Source organism: Dermacentor variabilis, unplaced genomic scaffold, assembly GCF_050947875.1.
Source record: "Dermacentor variabilis isolate Ectoservices unplaced genomic scaffold, ASM5094787v1 scaffold_12, whole genome shotgun sequence".
NCBI classification, from domain to species: domain Eukaryota; kingdom Metazoa; phylum Arthropoda; class Arachnida; order Ixodida; family Ixodidae; genus Dermacentor; species Dermacentor variabilis.
Window position 1 is genome coordinate 38,614,228 of NW_027460280.1, and position 13,951 is coordinate 38,628,178.

Sequence of the window (13,951 nt, forward strand, 5' to 3'; positions counted from 1 at the left end):
TGGCGATGTGAGAGACATTGCCAAGAAATAGGAAATTACTCTGGCAAGTTAAGATATATTGGAACAAAAACTCAAAAAAAATTACCGACGATTACGTTACTTCCTAATGCGAAATTTGAGCGCAGCAAATAAGCTGTTTCACCTTTTCGATAGATTGAGGCAAAGAAATCGAGCAACACATGTATGCGCTATCACAGAATTTTTTTTTTATATTTCCCGTACTCCTGGATCATCTCGACGGCGGCGACGGTAAGCTTCTGCTTCGGCGGCACGCACCTCTGGATTCTGACGGCGACGGCGCTGGGCCTCTGCTCTGGCAGCTCGTTTAGCAGCAGCAGCAGCAGCAGCAGACGGAGGACTTCCATCGGTCGTCTCGCTCATGGCTCAGAAAGAACTGGCAGATAATTTCGCAGTGGCGAACGGCAGCGGCAATTTCGGCTCGGGCAGTGCACATATACAGATCCGCCGCCACCGATCTGGCTCTCTGATTGCCACCGCACAGGGCGAACGGCAGCGGCAATTTCGGCTCGGGCGGTGCACATATACAGATCCGCCGCCACCGATGTGGCTCTCTGATTGCCACCGCACAGGGGTTGCATTGGAGGAGGAGCGAAGAAAGGAATTAAGTTCGAGCCGGCGCTTTGACAACCGGAGACTCGCAGGAAGAGGGGGGAGGGGGGCGGCGTGTACACCCAGCGGCAAACGATGGGGGCAGAAGCGCGCGCAGCAAGCGGACAACACGATAAAGGGAGGAGGGAAGAGATAGCAGCGACTGACTGATGCCGCTGACGCCGATACAGGGGGGGAACCCTTTCCTCCTCTTTCTGCATGGCGGCGACGGTGTTCTATGCAGTCACGTTATCTTGACTCTCTAGCGGCGTCAGCGGCATCCAGCGGTATCAGTCGGTCGCTGCTAGCGCTGGGGGGATGAAAGGGGGGCGGAGCTGGTTACGAGGCCGACGACGACGCGAAACCCAGGAACGGACGCCAAAGAGCTGCGCTCTAAAACAATTAGGTAAAAGACACAGAGAATAAGGAAACCGCCAGCTACATGACCAGAACCAGCGTCGCGAGACCCTCGGTGGGGGATCACTCGTGCAGCATCGAACGCTGAAGCCGCCGTCCGCTTTCTTCTTTGTCTGCCTTCCCACTTCTCGTTCTCGTCGCAGACGCAGGCAGAACTGACGCAGAAAGGAAAAAAAAACCTAAAGATTGCTTCAGCCGCTAGCCGACACATGCCCTTAACTTTGGCAGGCTACTCTCATGGAGCGCATGTGGGCTTGCGGCTGCATGCAGATCGTGGCCTTAGCTTTATTGTAAATTTCCTTTCACTGACTCTTTCCGGTTAAAAATGATACGCTGGACAAAAATGAGACCTATCATGTTTTTTTCTTGCTTTCTAGGTTTAAACCAAAAACGCTCATTTCAAGTAGCAACAGCTTCATCATCACCGAATTGAACGCTCGCTCACACAAATAATGATTTTTTAAAGAAATGGCATAAGGATATCAACCCCCGGAAGGCGAATGCTAGTTTCGTTTTCAAGGAACATGCGCGCTCCAAGCGGTTGCCGGATATCATAACTTTTTTATTTCTCTTTTTGTGAATTTTAAATCGGGCGAAGCGTGGAAGTGGCTGTTTTCGTGCGTCCGTCGAGCTTACCTCCGCCGACCCTTGCCAACTCGCTCAGCTATATCACAAGTCGGACCGCGCTTGGTCATAAGCTTCAGTTGTCGTCCCAAGTGTGAAGATGGGAAAGATAAGAGAGATAAGCTTCATCAGGCGTGCAACGAGTGGAAGACGCAGGAAAGCAGGTCAACCAAGCATTAGACGAAGATGGCAAAATCGGGGCATTACATGTGTTGCGCGGCTCTGTGATGTTCTAACACCGGGAATTCCAGTTCTGCGAACTTCTTCAGGTTGCCTAATGATAGCAGGTAAACACAAGTATTTAACTGCATTTTCTGAGCAGGTATTAACTCTGCATGAGTAAACTAATTCTGTGCAAGCTTCAGTGGACTGACATAGGAGCAGCGTCGCTCGACCCATTGGTCATGACGGCCGCCCATCTACTGTAGGTGAAATACTTGTACTGAAGGGCTCGAGTGCGTGTTTGTTGGACCATACATTGTGTGCACTCTTTGTCAACATATGCGGGTAAGGCTAGTAAATAAAAATAGACACAGCCATGTTGTTTTATCAAACTTCAAGAGCAACGACGGCAAAAGGATGCACCCACGTAATTTCTTGATGCATTTTGATGCACCACTACTAAAATATTCTACTGAATATGGTTTAAGCTCTCTACTTTATCTGAATTTTGAAGGGTAGACGGTATCATACGCTCAGTTACCTTGCTTTTGGAACAGCTTCGGTGTGTACAAGTTCTTGAGCACGTGCATTATACACGGTGTTTCAACGAACACTTTCAAATTTTTTTAAAGACTGCCTGTGGCAGATAGCTCAATTCTAGTTTATGAGCCGGTCTACTCAAAGCGGCGGACACTACTTGGACAAAAAATTGAAATGCGAAATTGAATAATTAATAAAATTCACTAATTATGTTTTTAACTAATGCCATCATGGCCCATATTGCAATTTACAAATTCTAGCCGGGGAGTTCGCAAGGCGGATCCACTTGGAACGAATGTTCAAGATGACACCAGTTTCGAGATATAAATTCCCGAACTTTGCAGAGAAATGCATTGACGTTCCAGTTGTGTGCTTCAGTGGATGAAACGACGTTCTGTTAACAAATTAACTGGAACGTTAACGCATTTCTCCGCAAAGTTTCGGAATTTACATCTCGAAACTGTTGTCATCTTGAACATTCGTTCCAAGTGGATCCGCCTTGCGAACTCCACGGCTAGAATTTGTAAATTGCAATATGGGCCATAATGTAATTAGTTCAAACTTAATTAGTGAATTTTTATTAATTAGGCGAGTTTGCAACTCAATTTCTGTGCAAGTATTCTCCGCCGCTTCGAGTAGACCAGCACATGAACTGGAATTGTTCTAAAATTGAAAGAGGCAACTTTTAAAGATTTTGAAAGTGATCGCTGAAACACCCTGTAGACGAAGCGCAATGTTATTTGTTTCGCCAGCAAAATGTATTTAATAATACCAGTAGTACAAATATATAGTATTTAATGCTAATTAAGTACAAACTGGTAATCCCCCTTGCGATGAAGAGTGCTGTTAAGTTTTTTTTATGAATGGTTGGTTTCTTGCTTTGCTGTTGTGTCAAAAGAATGTCCTAATACTCGTGCTTTTTTGTGTATATGAACAGGACGCAAAGTATAAAGACAGGCTGATTATTTGCGCTTGTCAGCGATGTAGAAATATGCTACCTCATCCGGCACGTAGTTCAAACAATGAGAGCATTTATAGGCTACTTCCTGTTCATGCAGATGCAGGTAGCCAGTTTAAGATTTTGTGGGTCTTTACTTTTCATACTGTCAATGAAATGCGTGTAATATACTTCACCTTCTTTCTGTAAGCGACAAAATGTGTCGCCATCATAACATACGTGATAGTAAAGTTCCGTGTGACCAGCCCGCGATGGTTAATTTTCGCATTGGTTAGGGTCTTCTGGAAAATATGTTCGCCCATTATGTACAAAGTTCAATGGTGAATGAAAATTGCTTCTGCAGATTGGCACTTTTGCACTGTGTGGAGGTCAGTCTTTTTCCAGCACGGAATGTGTGAATAAAAATAGAAACGTTCAACTTTTACTTGCGTTGAGTTTTGGCTGGCTGAGAAATCGGCCAGCTTTAGTTGATGCACTTCACAACGCACGAAGAAATTTAAAGGTTGATGGTACCCGGAAGTTATTTTCTTTACACTAGCCCCCCCACTATATCTGCGGACTAGTTGAATTGTAGCCCAAAACTTAACCACAAGTTAGGAATTTGAAAGATGCTACTTACACGAAATGACGAAATGTAATATATTACTTGCGAATATTGGTAGTTAACGACGGGAAAAAAAAGCGCTTCGTGAACACGGCACACTTCCAGCGGGTTCTGCTCCCTGATTTTGCCAATGTTGCCGCGCGTCCAGCGGACCTGCAAGAGAGCACGAACATAGCCCGCTTGCAAGCGATGTGGGAAAGGAGGGCTTCGCGGCTACTCCTCCTTCCGGCGGCGCGCCCTCTTCCTCTACCTTCTGACCTCATCAGTGATGTCACGGAAGCATTGTTTTGTCGTAAATTATTTCTATTTTGACATCCGGCAACCGCCAGTGGTGGAAGTGGCGCTGCCGCCGCGTATCGGTATGGGACCGAGTGTGCCAAGGGAGGTATAGGGAATTTCAGCCCTCTGAGGATACTATATTTCGAGATAATGTCGCTGCCAATACACTCTTAGAAAAATTTACACCATTTGGCGCTTATCTCGTCCCACAACAATAATCATCTCTCTCGCCCGCGTTTCCTTTCTTTAACGCTGCGAGCCCGGTACTTCCCAGTCACAAACGGCATGCGCGTTATCAGTGTGACGTAGCATTCTCGACAGGAAAGTAGCGAGCGCCGAGTTTTCAAGAAAGGAAACGCAAGCTAGGCAGATGCAAAAAAAATTAAATTATGGGGTTTTACGTGCCAAAACCACTTCGTGATTATGAGGCACGCCGTAGTGGAGGACTCCGGAAATTTCGACCACCTGGGGTTCTTTACCTATAGGCAGATGACGATTATCGTTGTGGGACAAATATACACCCCAAAGGGTGCAACCGTTTTAAGAGCGTACGGGCCGACACCACGTATCGACGAAAGGGCATCACACTGCCGATGCACGCAGCAGGTTACTGAATGATGAAAACAGGAAATACGACTGTATTTTAGTGCTCGCAACTTATTATACACAGAACACAAGGCACCCGCCAACATGACACATTTTTTCGACAACAGCGAAACCCAACGGCGAATTGATATACTTCTTAAAGGGGCTTAATTTTATTTTTCATCGCGGAACCGCAAGGGCAGGGAGCGCCGCGCGTAACCGCCGCCACGTACTGTAGTCGCGCTTTTTTTATGGCTGCCGGCGGCTTCACGCGCTCCCGTTGGCGGCGGTATATGGGACTGTCCCTCGAGAAGTTTAAGTATACATATAACCTCCTTGCATAGAAACGACATCATGGTTGCTAATTGATTGTTGGCTTGGGTATGTTTGGCACGAAGCCCAAGACGGCACACTGTCTTCTAACGCGTTCTTATGTCTGCGTTCGCATCTTTCTTGAAGGGACGTGCGCCGTAAGAGGCTGCAGTGGTGCTTGCGTCGAGCGTATGTAAGGCGAGAAACGCTATTCCGAAATGTCTGTTCTCTAACTTGTGAAGTAAACCCATGTTTATAGTATTCCCGCAATCGCAAGAGTCACGAGCATAGTAACCGTAGCCGTAAGCGTCACGGTATGGTCGTAACTTGTCGCGACAGCGCCGTTGTAATCCTCAGAGCCTGCCACTAAGGAATATGCGGCGAGATATGTCCGATGAATAAGTAATTGCCAAGATTAGTATTCAGTAAACGTTTATTACGAAGAACGGCGGGTGCTTATACTACCGCAAAGGACGAATGCTGGGCTGTGACCAGTGGCGTAGCTAGGTCGTTTGGCACCCGGGGTCGACAGCTCTTCTGTCACCCCCCCCCCCCCCCCCCCTGGGTGTAGTCGAGGAAGGCGAGGATATCGACAATTTTCGGGTGTCTTCAGACGTATATGACACCCCCCCCCCCTACTGGCCCCGAGCTGTCATCTGTATATTTTTCTATTAATGCCTAGCATTAGGATTGTCAAATTCGAAAAAAGTGTAAGTGTGTGAAGTTTGGCAAGCTGGCCACATGTGAGAGGTAGAGAGGGGATGGGACCGCTTAGGAAAGCGTGTATATATATATATATATATATATATATATATATATATATATATATATATATATATATATATATATATATATATATATGCACGTCTACTGTCGGCGATTTGTGCGACCAAGACAGGCAGGCGGCTGATATGCTGCAATCGCTAATTAATACAATGCGCATTATACTGAACAAGTTGCAAACACCAGCAGCTCGAAGCGCTCTGCAAATACTGGATGCACTAAATCCAGTGCTTGCTAGCATCGTTTAAACATCATGGCTCGACCAATAGTCCCCTTCCGCACTGAACCTAAAAGTGCGTCGATCTTTCAGTGGAATGCCAGGGGTAAGGACCCGTATATCAGACTTTCGGCAAGTCATTTTTACAAATCGCTTCCCCATACTGGTCATTTGCGAACCAAATACATCAACTCCACTCAGACTGTCCGGTTATGAATCTTTCGTCTCGTCCACATGCGGTGCGAGCACTAAAGTGATCATCTACATCCGCACGGACTTAACATATGTCGCTAACGCAATAGAGCCTCATGATGACAACCAATATGTCTGCCTAAATGTCCAAAAGAAGAATGTGTCATTTACACTAATTGGAGCCTACATATCCCCAGCGGGTCACTTAGATGGCGAACGACTTAAGAAAATATTACTAATGAACAATGGCCCCTGGGTTATCACAGGTGACTTCAACGCGCATCACCAGCTATGGGGAAGCACTAAAATTGACTCCAAAGGAAGGAGTCTTGCCTCCTTTGCTGCCGACCATGATTTGTGCTTTGTGAATGACGGCAGCCCTACATTTCTGCGAGGCACGACCTATAGTAGCTGCTTGGACTTAACTTTAGTGTCACGGCGCTTTGCCTCGAGCGTCCAATGGTTTGCGGACATAGAAACACATGGAAGCGACCATATTCCAACATACATAAAGATTAGAGGAGTTGAGCAACGCTCCTCTACTGTCTTGCGTACAGTTGATTCGTCAAAGTTTAAGAAGGATATGGATGACACATGTCGGGAAGGCCTTTCCCACACTATCGAAGAAGCAATCGCAGAGGCATTGAAAACATCCATCTGCTCGCTTACAAGGTCAGCAAGGCGAACAGACTTGGACATGGAACTGGAGAGGCTGCGTGCGGCACGCCGACAGGCGGAGAGGAGGTATGGGCGCACGAAGTCCGTCTTGGATCTGAGAGCTTCACGACGCATACAAAAGAAAGTCCAGCGTCGCATGGATAAATTGGAAGATAAGCGATGGAAAACTTTCTGTCAGTCGCTTGATCCCCGAAAATGGCTCTCGCACATATGGAGAACGGTTAGGGGTCTTCGCTCATCTCCGCATCAAAGGAAGCCCTTCGCTGCTCTGGCCCTCTACCAACTCCGCTCGGAACTTCAAGTGGCTGAAGTGTTCTGTGCACGGGTTGCTGGGTCCGTGGCCATCATTACTGACGCAGCATTAAATGACATCCCTGAGGCACATGTACCAGAAATGAACGTGCTATTTTCACTCGAAGAGCTCGATGCTGCGTTGGCGACCTGCAGGCGCCACCAGGACCTGATGACATCACGTATGCTGCCCTATGCCGCCTTGGACGTGACGCACATGATGAGCTGCTCAACTACTACAATGAGTCTTGGCAGAACGGCGCCGTTCCTAGACAACGGAAAACGAGCCGCTTGATCCCCATTCTGAAACCTGGAAAGTCTCCGCTTGAGCTCTCACCATATCGTCCGATTGCGCTTTCGAGCTGCATCGGCAAAGTGATGAAAAGAATGATTCTTGCTCGCTTGGAATGGTACCTAGAACGATTCAACATCTATCCGGACGCCATGACAGGCTTTCGTCGAGGTCGCACGTCCATCGACAACGTCATTGACATCGTAACATGGGTCCAAAATCAAAAAAGCCTCAAGCGCCGGTCTGCGGCACTTTTTCTGGATATAAAAGGAGCATACGACAACGTCGCCCATGAGGCCATACTGAACTAACTTGAGGCTGTTGGAGTTGGTGGCCGGATATATAAATGGATTCGGGACTATTTGACTGAGAGGCGTTTTTTCTTACAGACCGAAGACGGCCCAACTTCAGACCATTACATCTGCCGTGGTGTGCCGCAGGGTGGAATGTTGAGCCATATTTTTTTCAACCTCGTCCTGGTAGGACTGGCGGATTACCTACCGCAGACAGTACATGTCTCAATATACGCTGACGACATTAGAATCTGGGCCTCTGCGGTGACTCACCCTCAGCTAAGAGCCAGGCTTCAGCGGGCGGCTACCATGACGGCGTCTTATCTCCGAGAACAAGGCCTCAGTGTGTCTACTGAAAAGTGCGCATTACTTGGTTTTACGCGCAAACAAATGTCATTGTATCCTGTTACCATCAATGGTCAAGCTGTATCCTATGTTAAGACGCATCGCTTTCTGGGCGTCATCATTGACCGCAACCTCTCGCGGAGCCCTCACTGCGTCTATCTGAAGAAGAAGTTAGCCGCCATTGCTCAGGTATTCAAATTTCTCTGCGGGAAAAACTGGGGTACACCAGTCCATTCTATGTTGCAGCTGTACAGGGTTTTGTTTCTCAGACTCCTACGTTACAGCCTACCAGTGTTGTCAAATGCATGCAAGACGAACTTTCGCGCCTTGGAGAGCATACAAGGTCAAGCCCTACGCACGTGTTTAGGGCTGCCTCGGTGCACCTCAACAGCAGCAACAATCGCCATCGCGGGAGAACATATAATCCAGACACATGTAGCTGTCGACTCTCTCAGAGCGCACATTCGCCATCTGTCAAGGATCCCAGACCATCATTTGGCCTCCCTACCAGCCGAGAGACCTCAAGCAACCTTTTCAAGAGTGATTAGCGCTCATCAAGAGTGCATACCGGCATCTTTTACACCGGCGGCGAAGCCTTCCTCTCCCCTGTGGTGCCTGCGACAGCCTCAAGTAAATTTTGTTATTCCTGGAATTACAAAAAAGTCCAATCATCCAGCGCCGGCTCTGAAGCAACTTACGCTCCTATTACTGCACCAGAGCTATCATGACCACATTCATATATATACTGATGGTTCAACCTCACCTACCAGCTCAACTGCCGCATTTGTCGTTCCAGCCAAGAACGTTACAGTTAAATTCAAATTGTCGCACACGACTACATCTACATCGGCAGAACTTTGATGTACATCACCGAAGAGCCAAAGAGAAATGGGTCGTATTTTGTGACTCTAAGGTAATAATAATATAATAATATTTGGGGTTTTACGTGCCAAAACCACTTTCTGATTATGAGGCACGCCGTAGTGGAGGACTCCGGAAATTTTGACCACCTGGGGTTCTTTAACGTGCACCTAAATCTAAGCACACGGGTGTTTTCGCATTTCGCCCCCATCGAAACGCGGCCGCCGTGGCCGGGATTCGATCCCGCGACCTCGTGCTCAGCAGCCCAATGACTCTAAGGTAGTCCTCCACAGCATCAAGTCTGCATTACGTCACAGAACTTACGAGCAGATGACATCTGACATCAGGGAACTGCACCACCATGCTCTGGAAAGAGGACACCACATTATATTTCAGTGGATTCCTGCTCACTGTGGCATCGTCGGCAACAACGTAGCTGACAAGGCTGCCCGGTGTGCCCACGAAGATACCAAGACGCGTCCAACACCTTTGGCGAGGTCGGACGCTGCCCGAGAACTTCGCCTACTCGCACGCAAGAAGTCACAAGATCTCTGGATTTCAAGTGCCTTCAATTACAGATTACGTAAACTGGACCCCACGCTACGGCTACAACTGCCATCTAGCCTTTCCCGCGGCGAAACAACCTTGTTGTGTCGCTTGTGGCTGGGAGTGGCTTTAACGAACGCATACTCCTACCGTATGGGAATTGCCGAGAGCCCGATGTGCGACTCCTGTGGGTGCGAGGAGACCATCGAGCACCTACTGTGTACCTGCCCTCGTTACGATGTCCAACGCCTCTCTCTGCTGGCAACTTTACGCCGACTGGACTCGAGACCGTTCACCGAGTCAAAGGTACTCGGACCGTGGCCACACCCGTCACTGGCTCGAAAAGCGATTCGTGCACTAGTGCAGTACTTGAAGTGCACGGGCTTAAGAGACCGTTTATAGTGTCCTTGTGTATGGTGTCCCTCCCACACGTACTCAGTGCTTACTCTCTCCCTTTCTTCATCTTTCTATTCCCCTTTCCCCCAACCCCAGTGTATACGGTAGCAAACCGGATGCTGTTCTGGTTGACCTCCCTGCCTTTTGCCTTTCCTACCCTTGTTTTATCTCTCTCTCTCTCTCATATATGTATATATATATATATATATATATATATATATATCAGGTGTCCCAGCTAACTTGGACCAAGATTTTGAAAAAAACCTATGCATTCTTCAGAACAGAAATCGCGTGGACGTTGTTATTAGCCGAGATAAATTAATTAACTTTTGAAGTATAGCTTGAAGCGTTGAGGTGTCAATAGGAAAGTTGTGGAGCTTCACAAATATTGCCCAACCCAGGTACTTCCAAAGAGATAGACTTGGCGTGGCAGCTTTTATTGGGGAAATACGAAAGCCAGCGGAGTTTAAAAAAATACCACCTGACAGCGCGAATGCGCCGCGATTACAGCGCTCTCATGAGTGATTTGTAAAAACATCGCCAGCGCCGCGCCTTCCCTTGAGTTACGAGAAAGGGCTTCAACCTTTGCTCGGCTCTGACATTACCGGCAGCGGCTGGCGACGGCGCTCCGAAAAAGCGCTTCGTAGCAGCCGCTCGCGCCTGTCGCCAAGAACGCGCCGTCATCAGCCGTTTATTCCGATATGACGAGAAGAGCAATGTTTATTCTGACGTTCAAGTCGATGCGGAATAGATAAAATACACACAAAACATACATCTGGAACCTGAACCTGTGCGAGAGAGAGCATCATTTGTTACAACGCCGCTTTTCTTCCAAGCTGTGCCAGCGGCTAGATGCTTGTGAGCTCGACTGTCTATTACGGTCGTGCCGCGCAACCGTGTCGAATAATTTGTTTGCGGTGCCTAAAGCATGCCGTACTCTAGCGAGCAGAAGGCGAACATGGTCTTAGCCTTGGGAGCGGCCCGAGGCGACAAGAGGAAAGCTGCCAAGGTATACCGAAATTGATAATGTGGGGGAAAACCTAGCGCGAACACAATTATGAGGAGTTACTTGACGCTGAAAAAAACAGGTAGCTTCAAGGAGACGCAGCACAGAAAGGGGACCATCAGTAAAGAGGCTGAAGGAGGCATTTTGGCTTTCCTGAATGCAAACCCTCATTCCAGCGTGCGTGATATGAGTGGTGAGGTCGGCATTTCAAAGTCTTCAGTATCAAGAAAATTAAATTATTGGGTTTTACGTGCCAAAACCATTTTCTGATTATGAGGCACGCCGTAGTGGAGGACTCCGGAAATTTCGACCACCTGGGGATCTTTAACGTGCACCTAAATCTAAGTACATCAGTATCAAGAGTTCGTAGGAAAGCTGAAATGCACCTGTATCACATCCAACTGCATCAAAAGCTGCAAGAAAGAGTCTTTCAATGGCGATTTGATATTTCAAATTGGATCCTTGTGAACAGTGACGAAATACCGGATTTTGTTGAAAAGATGCTCTGGACAGATGAGGCAACCTTCTCCAGAAATTCTCAAGTCAGCATCCATAATGCACATTACTGGAGCGATACGAACCCGCATTGGGTGGCGCAGACCAGACCAATGGCCATTCAGTGTGTGGTGCGGTACCTTTGACGGAAGAATAATTGGCCCCATATTTTTGGCCACATGCTCACTGCTCAGCGGTACGTGAACAACATCTTGGAAGGCCCAGTCGAAGATTTTTGCTGTGATCTTCCTCTTGCGTTTTTAAAGCGAACTTGGTATCAGTACGACGGTGCACCAGCTCACAGCAGTAGCCTTGCCCAAGCCTGGCTTGACGAAGCCTTGAAACTCCAGTGGGTTGGGCGGCATGGACCAGTGGCATGGCCTGCAAGGTTACCGGACTTGACACCTCTTGACTTCTTGTGGGGACATGTGAAAGACCGAGTGTACCGCAAACCTACAACTACACCAGAAGCGCTAAAGGCAGAGATTGCTGAGGCCTGCAGCGAGATACCGTCTTGCGTCATCAAAAAAGCTACATCAGACGTGCTGAAAAGGTGCCAATACTGCAATGTGGCAGAGGGCGACTTGTTTGAACACATTCTTTAAACAGACATCACAGCGAATAAATCTCTACAACCGTTATCCATGAAAAGAGCCATCTGTGTGAAACTTTCGTAGGACGTGGAAAAGGCACGTAAGTAATATGAAATTACAAATTCTCTGCCGACGGACAGGAAGCTAAAAAGCAACCTTCTGTGTCAGTTTACAATTCTTCATTTTGTGACAACCAACGTAATTCACACGACGTTATCAAGTTTGTTATAATGCGTGTTTGCTTGTTGGGGTCTTGCTCCCAAATTCGAATTCATGAGCTTGTCATTTTTCCTCCGCATGTATTCTGCTAGCGTGAGAGTGCAATTATCGTCGCAGAAACGGGAGCCGCGCTGTATTTCAACTGCCGCCTGAGCCCACTAGCGTTTATCTCGGAACCAAGCACAACGCGAAGCTCTGTCGTGGGCAGCGCGAAAGGCAAGAAGCGAGCGATGTTTTTTACAAAGCACGATTGAGAGCGCTGTAATCGTGGCGCATTCTGGCGCACAGAGCGCGCTGTCACGTGGTTATTTTAAACTCCGCGGGTTTTAGTTTTTCCCGAATCAAAACGGCCACGCTAAGTCTATCTCGTTGGAAGGGCCTGGGTTGGGCAATATTTGTGGAGCTCCACAACTTTCCTATTGACGCCTGAACGTTTGAAGCTATATTTAAAAAGTTAAGTAATGTATCTCGGCTAATTGCTAAAAAAAGACGAGAAACAAATGGTACTGTAAGTTTAGATAAACGCTAACAAGATCCGTGGATGTTGTTAGCGTTCATCTATTGCAATACCATTCTTGCTCGTCCTTATATATATATATATATATATATATATATATATATATATAAAGCGAAAATGAGACATCCACCCGTTCGTAGCAATTGCTACGAACGGGTGGATGTCTCATTTTCCCTTTATTCATTACTTCTCTCCACCTTGCGGGTTTCCGCAGAACTACTACGTCAAACTCTTGCCTTTGCTTCGTGTTGTCGACAAATTCGACTTCGCTCTGCCATCTGCTAGCCGCCTGGTTAGCTCAGATGGTAGAGCGGCTGCCCCGGAAAGGCGGTGGTCCCGGGTTCGAGTCCCGGACCAGGACGAATTTTTCTTCAACTATGAGGCTTTTCTTTCGAGGAACCCGTATGGGTTTCCTTTGTAGCAATTGCTACGAACGGGTGGATGTCTCATTTTCCCTTTATTCATTACTTCTCTCCACCTTGCGGGTTTCCGCAGAACTACTACGTCATATATGTATGTATATATATATATATATATATATATATATATATATGGGAACTCCGGCATCGGAGCCAGCACTGGAAGAAGTGGAGGATAAAGGGACTCGTGAGCGCGAGCGTTGGTGCGAGGCTCGGCTCGGAGCTCTTGGGCGCGGCCAGCCAGGACTGGGGCCTGGAAAAATTTCGTTCTGGAAAAAGAACGGCTGCAAACTGCAGCTCACCTCATCCAAGAATACGTCAGCCAACGGAGTCGTCAGCCAAGGAGTCTGGCAAGGCCGGGGTAACTACACAGTCCCCACAGAACCAACAAGAAAACTCGAGGTACACTCTCAACGGGGGCCTCGTACCAGAGAAGCCATTGCTCAGGGTGCCGGGCATGTGGCTGCAGGTCAACCAGCGGGCCACACACACCCTTACACTCGTCAAAACCAGTGTCAAGGCGATATCACGCATGATCTCCCGCGTAACATCCAAGAACAGAGGCATGAAGGAAGGGGACACCCTCTGACTGGTCAGAAGCCTGGTGGTGAGCAGAATCACATAGAGCCTGCCCTACTACCATCTCACACAGTCGGAGACGAAGCAGGCCGACACGCTCTTTAGGATGGCTTTCAAGACCACTTTCCGCCTACCGATG

At 47.8% G+C, this 13,951-nt stretch overlaps 1 non-coding gene across 1 annotated transcript; it reads left to right on the top strand.

The window, feature by feature from the left end:
• Positions 1 to 13,101: 13,101 nt before the first annotated feature.
• Positions 13,102 to 13,176, top strand: TRNAS-GGA (transfer RNA serine (anticodon GGA)). The gene has a single exon. It is a non-coding gene; the product is annotated as a tRNA-Ser (tRNA).
• The last annotated feature ends 775 nt before the right edge of the window (positions 13,177 to 13,951 follow it).